The following is a 9,408-nucleotide window of genomic DNA, read 5'->3' as shown; positions in this document are numbered from 1 at the left end:
GAAACGACTCGACAGCACTTAACAACAACAACAACAACTCTTAAAAAATATCAGTATCGTGAAAGACAAAGGAAAAATTGCAAATTAAAGGAAACATCTGCATGTAAGGCATAATCCTGGAATTGTGTGTGTGTGTGTGTGTGTGTGTGTTTACATTAAGGACATTATTCAGACAATTGGCAAAAGCTGAAAAGCACCAATGGTTAGATATCATTGTCTTTAGTGTCGTCAAGTTGATTTTAACTCATGGTGACCCGATGTGAACAAAGTAGAATTGCTCCATAGGGTTTTCAAGGGTGTGACCTTTCAGAAGCAGATGGCCAGCATTGTCTTCTGAGGTACCTTGGGGTGGGTTCAAACCACCAGTCTTTTGTCTAGCAATTAAGTATTTAACTGTTTGCATCACCCAGGGACACCAGTTAGATAGGAGTATTTATCAATATTTAGTTTTCTGGTTTTAGTAATTATACTGTGGTTACTTAATAGACTTTCCTATTTTAAAGAAAGTAGTTAGGGGTAAAGTGACACCCTGCATGCAATTGATTGTCAAATGTTCTTGTTTTTTTTTTTTTTATTTTGATAAATATATATGTAACAAAATATGTGACATTTCAACAATCTTCACACATAGGGTTCAATGATATTTAATTATATTCTTCAATGGCATTAATTATATGTATCATGTCATTATATCCAATTACATTCATTATATTCATTAACTACTACCCATATCTGTTTCCAAATTATATTATTGCCCTTAACAGAAGTTCATTGTCTAATAGCCATTGAGTTATCATTTCCCCCTCCCTCCCACCTGGTCCAGGTCATCACTAATAAGCTTTGGTATCTATATATTTGAGCTGAAATAATTTCTTTTAGAAGGATCAGAACAAGGCTGGTCCCTATGAGACAGCGGTTAAAGATGTCCCAAATGTCCAACTTTTCCAAACCACTGTACCACTCCATCATTTCTTTACATCATTTCCTCCTTCCCTCAGTACTTTGCATCCCATTTTAGGGTTCCGTATTTTGCTATAATGCTTCACACAATGCCAAAGTAGTGACTCATGAAGAAGTGGAGGCAGAGAGCTGGCAAGTACCAAATACGTGCATCAAATGTAGGTCTGGAGAATTTTCCTCACTCATGTGGTTGCTGGGGCTGGCAAACTCAAATCGGTAGATCAGACATCTGGCTGCTGTCTCAAGTCTGGGGGTGAGACGTTGATGAACCAAATGCAGGATCTGAAACCAGAGAGAACAAACTTTCCCAGAGCATTCACATATATACCCTTAAAGAAACCAAGGGTAGTGACTTGAGCCACACTCTCCAGCAAGGCGGGATTCAAGGTACATCCCACCCAAAACAAGCATAACAACAACAACCAAAAAAAGAAAAAAGAAAAAAAAAAAAACCCTCACTTCCATTGAGTTGATTCAGACTTACAGTGACCCTCTTTGGGTTTCCAAGATGCTAAATCTTTATGGAAGTAGATTGTCCAGTCTTCCTTCTGCTGAGTGGCTGATGGATTTGAACTGCCAACCTTCTGGTTAGCACTCAAATGCCTTAGGCACTAGGCCACCAGAGCTCCTTAAAACTAGCGTGTTGTTGTTGTTGTTTGCCGTCAAGTTGGCCCTGACTCATAGAGACCCCTCCTTGGGTTTCAGAGGCAGTATCACTATGGAAGTAGGATTGCCCAACCTTCCTTCCGAGGAGTGGCTGGTGGGTTTGAACTGCCAGCCTTCTGGTTAGCAGTCAAGTGCCTTAGGCACTATGCTACCAGAGAGTCTAGGATTTATAATATATCACAAAATGGAGGATTATGACTAGACGGGCTGTATTAAGCAGTTCACTGCACTGCAATTTGCCAATGATAAATGATTCATATAAATGGAATATTCCATTGTATTTATACCATGTTTCGTTTATCCATTCATCTGTTGTTGGACAGTTAGGCTGTTTGCAGTTTTTGGCTACTCTGAATAGTGCTGCAATGAACATTGATGTGCAAGTATCTATTTACATTCCTACTTCCTGTACCACGGCTAATATTTTAAGATACTTATTATTTATGGTGGTAACAATAGATACTTTATATGCACTTTCTCATTTAAAATAAGTTAACTGTGTACCTGTGCTATGAGATGGAAATTACCTCCATTTCACATAATGAAGTAAAGTAACTCAAGGAAATAAAGTAACTTGTCCAAGGTCACATAGTAAGAGTTAGAGCTAGCGTCCTGGCTTTACTGAAAGCTCAATGCACATCTACTCTTTAATAAATAATTACGGTTTTAAGTTATTTTTTTCTTTGATGGATAATGATTATTACATGAAAATTTTAACCAAATCTGGAGTCCAGTGTAAAATGTTAGATTTATATTTTGGACTAATATATTAGCAAGAATTATTACTCAAAGAGATGTGGAAATAGAAATGTAAATATTAACACAGTGAATGTCTTTCTTATGTTTATAACTTTTTTTTATTGCTTACAATAAATAAATACTGTAAATACTATAAGCCTGGGGTAAAGGAAAATAATTATAACACAATAAAGAATTTTAGGTACCCAGATTTAGTAAATGGTAATATTTTGCCATATTTACTTCAGATTTTTTTCTTTATAAGAAAGGAAATATTTTAGCAATGACACATGCTTCCTCCCCCTCAGTCCACATCTCTTTTCTTCCTCTCAGAGGTAACTAAACTGAAGTTTGTTTTGTGGGTTTTGAAATTGTACACAAGTGCTATCATCTTGCATATTTGCTATTGTAGCTTCCGTGTTTCCTTCAGTATTGCCCTGCAGACATTGCTAGTCTATGGAGATTGCACTAAGGCATTTAGCTTTTTTTTGTTGTTGTTTTAAGCTATAGCTCTGGCACATAAAACACCCTCTTTCAGATCGTAGAAACAAGTGCCATATGGAGCCTTTGAAGTCTGTTAAAAGGGGCTCTTAAGCACCTTTTCTTCTTTGGGTTCTTATGAGAGGCTTTACTGTCTAGACTGAAGAGACATTTTGGAGTTTGAATCTGTAACCTCCCTTTTGTTCTCTCATGTATTACTCAGGAATTTAAATCTTAGTTTCCCCAAGAACTAAGTCAGTCCATCAAAGTCAAAACATCATGTGATACATACACAACCTTACATTAGGATTAGTAAATATTCATTGAATTTTAACAGCATAAAGCATAATAAGCTGATTAACACAATGAATCCATCAGAAGATACTTATCGGGCATTCAGTCTGTGACAGTTTTACTTTTTATGACTTGGAAGTGCCAGAGGTCTTTCTTTAGTCAGGGTTTATTTAGTACTTACTAGTTTGAGTCAGGCTCTATTGTTTATATAGACTTGGGCATGTCGCTGTGGGGTCATTTAAAGAGAAAGATGTGTACTGGTGAAGATTCAAGTCTATATATATTGGAACAACACTCAGGCAGTGAAATCCATGCTTGTTATGCCACTTTTTTTTTTTTTTTTTTTACTTACACAGAATGTGAAAATCTAGACTGGAAAATAATATTATTGAGCTCTGACTTTGAGCCAGGCTCTGTGCTAAGGAGGTCACATGCAAAATCTTATTTATTGCTCTAGGAGCAATGATGATGAAGTAGTGTTAAATTATTTGAGGAGGCAGCTCTTCCCCAGTTGTATTTGGAGTGCTCTCCAACATGAGGTGCTTATCTTCCTGTATTGTATCAGACAATGTTTCAGGGCTATACATAAAATTTTGCAGTAATACGTCAGTATTTCACTGCTGTTCACAAGGTTTTCACTGGCCAGTGCTTTGAGAAGTAGATGGCCCCTTCCTTCTTCTGAGTCGGTCTTAGTCTGGAAGCTCTGCTGAAGCCTGCCCACTACGGGTGACCCTGCTGGTATTTGAAATACACGTGGCATAGCCTCCAACCGTCCAGCAGCACGCAAGCCATGACAGTACAACAAACTCTCAGATGAGTGTTGGAATGATGATAAATGTAGGATTGTTACTCACATTTGATATAAATGAGGCTTGAAGAACTTATCCAAAGTTATACCACTAACAAGGATTGGAACAGGCAGTCTGCCCAGAGTATGGTTATCAACCATACACTGCCTTTACCCCTTATAATAGGTTGTATCATGAGTCTCACTCTACATCACCAAGTGTCTAGACCAGGGATGGTAGCCCTGACTTCCAATACAAGTGGTACCAACACCTCTGTGCCGTCTCAGCCTTCTCTGACCCCATCCACTGCCATCCCATAATGAAGCTCTAGACTCTTCTCAGTCTAGGAATGAGAAGGTGTGCCATTCCTGAAAAAAAAAAAAAAGGCCAAGAGGTCTTCTTTTAAGCATCTACCTGCTGGCTAACTACACTTTTAAAATCAGAAGCCTGCATACATTTTAAGAATCCAAGTCAAACTTACCAGTTTCCATATGAAACCTTGAATTTTCTTGACTATTAACTATCAGTGCTGAACCTAATTTACAGCACCAGTGATGAGCTTTTGCACATTACTGGTAGAAAGTGTAAATATTTGAATGCTAATTATTACAAAACAAACAAGCCATCATGTGCAAAGCAGATGAATGCTGCTTTAGGAAACTAGCAGACCCCAGCCAGTAAGCAGCTTGTGTTGTCCTAGGACAAGTAGTAATAGATGTCTGGAATGATACCCATCTCCCCCTGCCCCAGCAGCACCTGCCACCTCGCTGTGAAAGTTCTGCAATGCTAAAAGCTGCCCAAAGTGGCTCACATATGCTATCTTTCTCTTTTAAACTAGTTCCCATCTGCCTGCCTCTTGAGCAGAAATTTGTACTGCTGATATTATTTGACCCAGAGTGATAATTCCATCATCTTCTCATCTTGCCCAGCCTGAGCCCACTGCTCTCATCAGCTAGGTCACCACTGTGTTCACCATGTATCTTCTCACCCAAGGCATGGCTCAGACATTCCACCTGCCTTGAAATGACTAACTCACTTTTGTACCAATGTGTCCTTCAGTGTCCAACGGTACTTCCCTCTATTCTTTGAAGCATTCTGAACCAGGTCGAGTTGCCAGTTGTGGCTGATTTTTTGGAAGTAGATCACCAGGCCTTTATTCTGAGGTGCATCAGGGTGGACTTGAACCTCCAACCTAGAGCATGTTAGCAACTGAGTTAACTGTTTGCACCACCAGGGACTCATTCCAGGATTACTTTAATCTATGCTTCTCCTATACTCCTGTATGTTCAGCAGTCCAGTGATTAAGGCACGATTGTTTTGTCTTCAAACCTGGATAGCAAACTCCTTGAGAGCATGGACTGCCTTTAGGATCATGAATGACTTTGGATCTCTGGAAATATTAGTGAATTGCATCCCATGCTGACTGGACAAAATTCCCTTGGTTGATGTCCCAGTACTAAGCTGTCTCTCAGGGAATGACAAGTGTGTCAAGGTGCAGTTTCTGAGAAATAACTGAGAAGATCATTTATTACAGTGAACAAAATTAGAGATGTGAGGGGATCACTTGATCTTGTTAATTTAGGGAACTGGCCTAAGATAAAGCATAATACTTTGTGACAGAAAGAGAAAAAAACCTCCATAAAATTATAAATATGATAGTTGAGTAGCACCTAGCAACTTTTTCTGATTTCTTGATATAGTGAAAATGCAGGGGCTTTGGAACAATTTACCAAAAGGTAACCTCTCAGAAGGAGTCCCTGGGAGGTGAATAGTTAACATACTAGGCTCCTGTCTTGAAGGTTGGCAGTTGGAGACCATCCAGAGGCATCACAGAAGAAAGGTCTGGGTGATCTACTTCCAAAAAACAAAAGATCAGTTAGTGTTGAAAACCCCGTGGAGCACAGTTCTGTTCTGACACACAGCGTCATCTTTGGCAACTCGGTTTGATCTCCAGAGCTATAGTTTCCTTATATGCAAAAGGAGAACAAGAATGTTTTCTGTGGAGTTTGTTGTAAAGATTGAACAAAGATGGAGCATTTAAACGTGATAATTAAATGAAGCACTCGGTCCAGTGCCTGACACATAGTAAACATTTGATAAATCGCAATGTTTGTTACCTCTGCTGCTAGTTCTATTCCATCAGCACCATGCCTACTACTGCGACTACTCTTAATAATAACAACGATACAACAATAAAATTACATTTGATGAAAGCCATCCAGTGGCACCATGGAAGACAGATCTGGTGATCTGCTTCTATAAAAGTTACAGCCAAGAAAACCCTATGAAACAGTTCTACTTTGTAACACAGGGGCTTTCCATGAGTAAGAATTGACTTGACAGCAATAAGTTTGTTTTGTTTTGTTTTGGGAACCACCCAGCACACCCACAGGCCTAGAAAACAGTCCTACCTAAACCAACCAGGAGTCTCTGTGAGGCATTCACCATGGTATACATCTTCCCAGTTATTTAATTTTATTCCAGCCATTTATTTCATTTATTGAGTTTTATTCCATTTATTCCATGCACCAACCCACTTTATTTGTTGGCAATACGAGACAGACTAAGGTGTGATCTCTACATTTAAGTAGTAACACAATCTTTCTCACTGTAGCATGTTAAAACACACCACATTTTAAATTAATCTAAAATTTTTAATCTTATGCCTTTGCCAAGCAAGATCATTTGAGTCTCCCAGCCTTAGCATACTTGGCACAACAATTAAGTGCTCAGCTGCTAACCAAGAGGTTGGAAGTTTGAGGCTACGCAGTGGCTCCTCAAAAGAAAGCCCTGGTAATCTACTTCCAAAAAATCAGTCACTGAAAATCCTACAGAGCACAGTTCTATTCTGACACACATGGGGTCGCCATCAGCCTTATTTTATTTTATGTTATTTTTTTGGTCCTAATATACAGGATAGGAGCTCTGGTAGCAGGCACTTGACTGCTAACCAGAAGGCTGGCGGTTCAAACCCACCACCCACTCCTCAGAAGGACAATGGGGCAATCTACTTCCATAGTGATACTGCATCAGAAACCCAAGGAGGGGTCGCCATGAGTCGGGTCTGACTTGATGGCACATAACAACAACAACAACAATATACAGGATTGCTGTATATGATCTGGAATCTCAGAGGTCACCAGGAGGAGACCTTCACCTGAGGCTAGAGTTGCTGAGCCGGTTCTGCAGGGAGAGCTGAGCATGAGGGGAGAAGCTTCCTTGCTCAGCTCAGGCTCACACCATCTGTAGTGGGGATTGCCCTTCCCAGGACGAATTGACAGTCCTGCCCACAGACAAGACCTTTGCCCCTGAGAAAGACAAGCTGTCCTCACTCTCACCACAAAAGCAGTTTAGCAAAGCTGGACACAACTCTCAATTTGACCTAGCTGACCTTTTTGCTTTCTATTCTTCTAGAAACTAGCTTAAGAATGGACTGGAACCAGAGAGAGAATGAATTAGAGAGTAGACCCTTACTATTCTGCATTTCACAGTCTAGGGGCTTTCTTACCTTTATAAATGAAACAAAAAAAAGGGGTCAGTTGTAAAAGGAGAAGATGAGGTGGTGAAGAGACACAAGAATTCCAAATGGGGAGGTACCTTCCTCTTTTCCTGCTGAATAAGAGTTTTCTTAGATAAGAGACAAAAGCTAATGTTAGAAAAATGATTCTTGAAAGAAAATGACTTCTGAAAGCTGCTAAGATACATGAAATGTTGCAGCTATAGTCCACATACTAAATCCTCTTTATTATTTCAAAATTAAAATACTTAAAGTTAAGATCACGTCAGACAACTCTTCTACACATACATATACAAAAAAAGGACATGAGTGCTTTTTCTTCCACATGGGAAGAAAACCTGGCCAGGTGGCAATTGTAGCGGAGCTATCAAGCAAATTTTTTTTTCAATGTTCTCTATTCAAGAAAGCAGGGAATAAAGTTCATCAACAACAGAGCTTTAGAGGGATATCATTAAAACAGCAAAGCTCCAAATCAGCTTTAAACTCTTGAACAAAATATGTTAGCTATATCAGCTGCATTGTAATGTTCATCTCCAGCGGTGTTTACATTTCGTAATTTCATCTGACAACTTGTAAGAAATTGTGACTTTTGGAAAATGTGATTTCTTTCAGAATAATTTGAAGGAGCATTGAAACATACTTTTGTTCTACTTTGAAAATCTGCCAGGCAGTGAGACTCATTTCTTTGTCCTGGAATTGGTATCTAAGATATGGGCACCAAAATTCCTGAGCAAGTAGAACAACCAAAATACTTTTTGGCAGTGGGATGCTTTAGATTTTGACTGCACTTGGAGCCTTTGTGTTACCTTAGATATTTTCTTCAAGGCTTGGCTAGAAAAGGTGGAATTAAAGGGGAATGGAATAAGTAGTGCACAGCAACAGAGAACATCCATTCAGGAATGTAAGACTTAGCATTGTGAAGTTCTGGTAAGATGGTGAATAGGCTGAAAGACTGCACAGGCCCTCTTCAACAAAGAAAAGGGGAACCAATTAATACAGATAGAGAAGATAATCCTGGACCCTTGAGCCTTGAAGGGAAGAATATCGAAGTGGGCTAAACTCAAACTAGCAGAAGAATTTGCATGAAAACACCAAAAATGGAGACATATGGAGCTGTGGTCTGGCAGCAATCCTGAAAGCACAGACAGTTTAGATATTGTTTAGAGGTGGTAGGACCTAAGTATTAACCTAAAAATCAGCCCTGCAACCAGGGGCTACACAGAGGACTGCTCTGGTGAATTAAAGTGGAAGCAGTGAAGAAGAAGGTGGGCTGAGCTGTGGATTTTTGCTTGTCTGGAGGGTGCAGCCATTTTGAATGTTTACAAGCAGTTTGACCATTTTGGATATTTAAAGTGACAGTGTTTTCCCAGATTCCAGGGATTTAAGAACAAGTTCCACTTGACAGAAACTGCAAGGACATTCCGGACGTGGACGACTGGAAAGGCCAAGGATAAACAACCACCAAGAAGAGCCTGACTCACACTTGGCTGCTCTTCACAAATAGTTAACAGAGATTTAAATACAACAATGCCATGATGTCTTGGAGACAACAGACCATCACAGTCCACACAAAGAAGCAAGATAAACAAAGGTTCAGGATATATACCCAGAACACATTTCTGAGGAAGAAGCAGCTTTGGAGCTCTCTGATAAGGAATTCAAAAGAATTATATTTAGGTATCTTCAAAAGATTGAGAGACAGATCAAAGAAAACATAGAAAAAACCCTAGAAGAATTTTGGAAGAAATACAATAACAAAATGACAAAATTAATGAAAAATTAGAAATGATTCTAAATCTATGGATAGAAATCCAGAAGATGAATACTAAATTGTCAGAAATAGATAACACATTGAAAAGGAAAAGAAGTAGAATTGATGCAATGGAAGACAGAATTAATGAGATTGAAGACAAATACCTGAATACTTCTTTGGAAAGGGATCAATCAGAAAAAAAATCAAAAGAA

Source organism: Orycteropus afer, unplaced genomic scaffold (assembly GCF_000298275.1).
Source record: "Orycteropus afer afer isolate SDZICR_OR568_19922 unplaced genomic scaffold, OryAfe1.0 scaffold00017, whole genome shotgun sequence".
NCBI classification, from domain to species: domain Eukaryota; kingdom Metazoa; phylum Chordata; class Mammalia; order Tubulidentata; family Orycteropodidae; genus Orycteropus; species Orycteropus afer.
The sequence above is the reverse complement of the archived record's forward strand: the minus strand, read 5'-3'. Positions refer to the sequence as shown.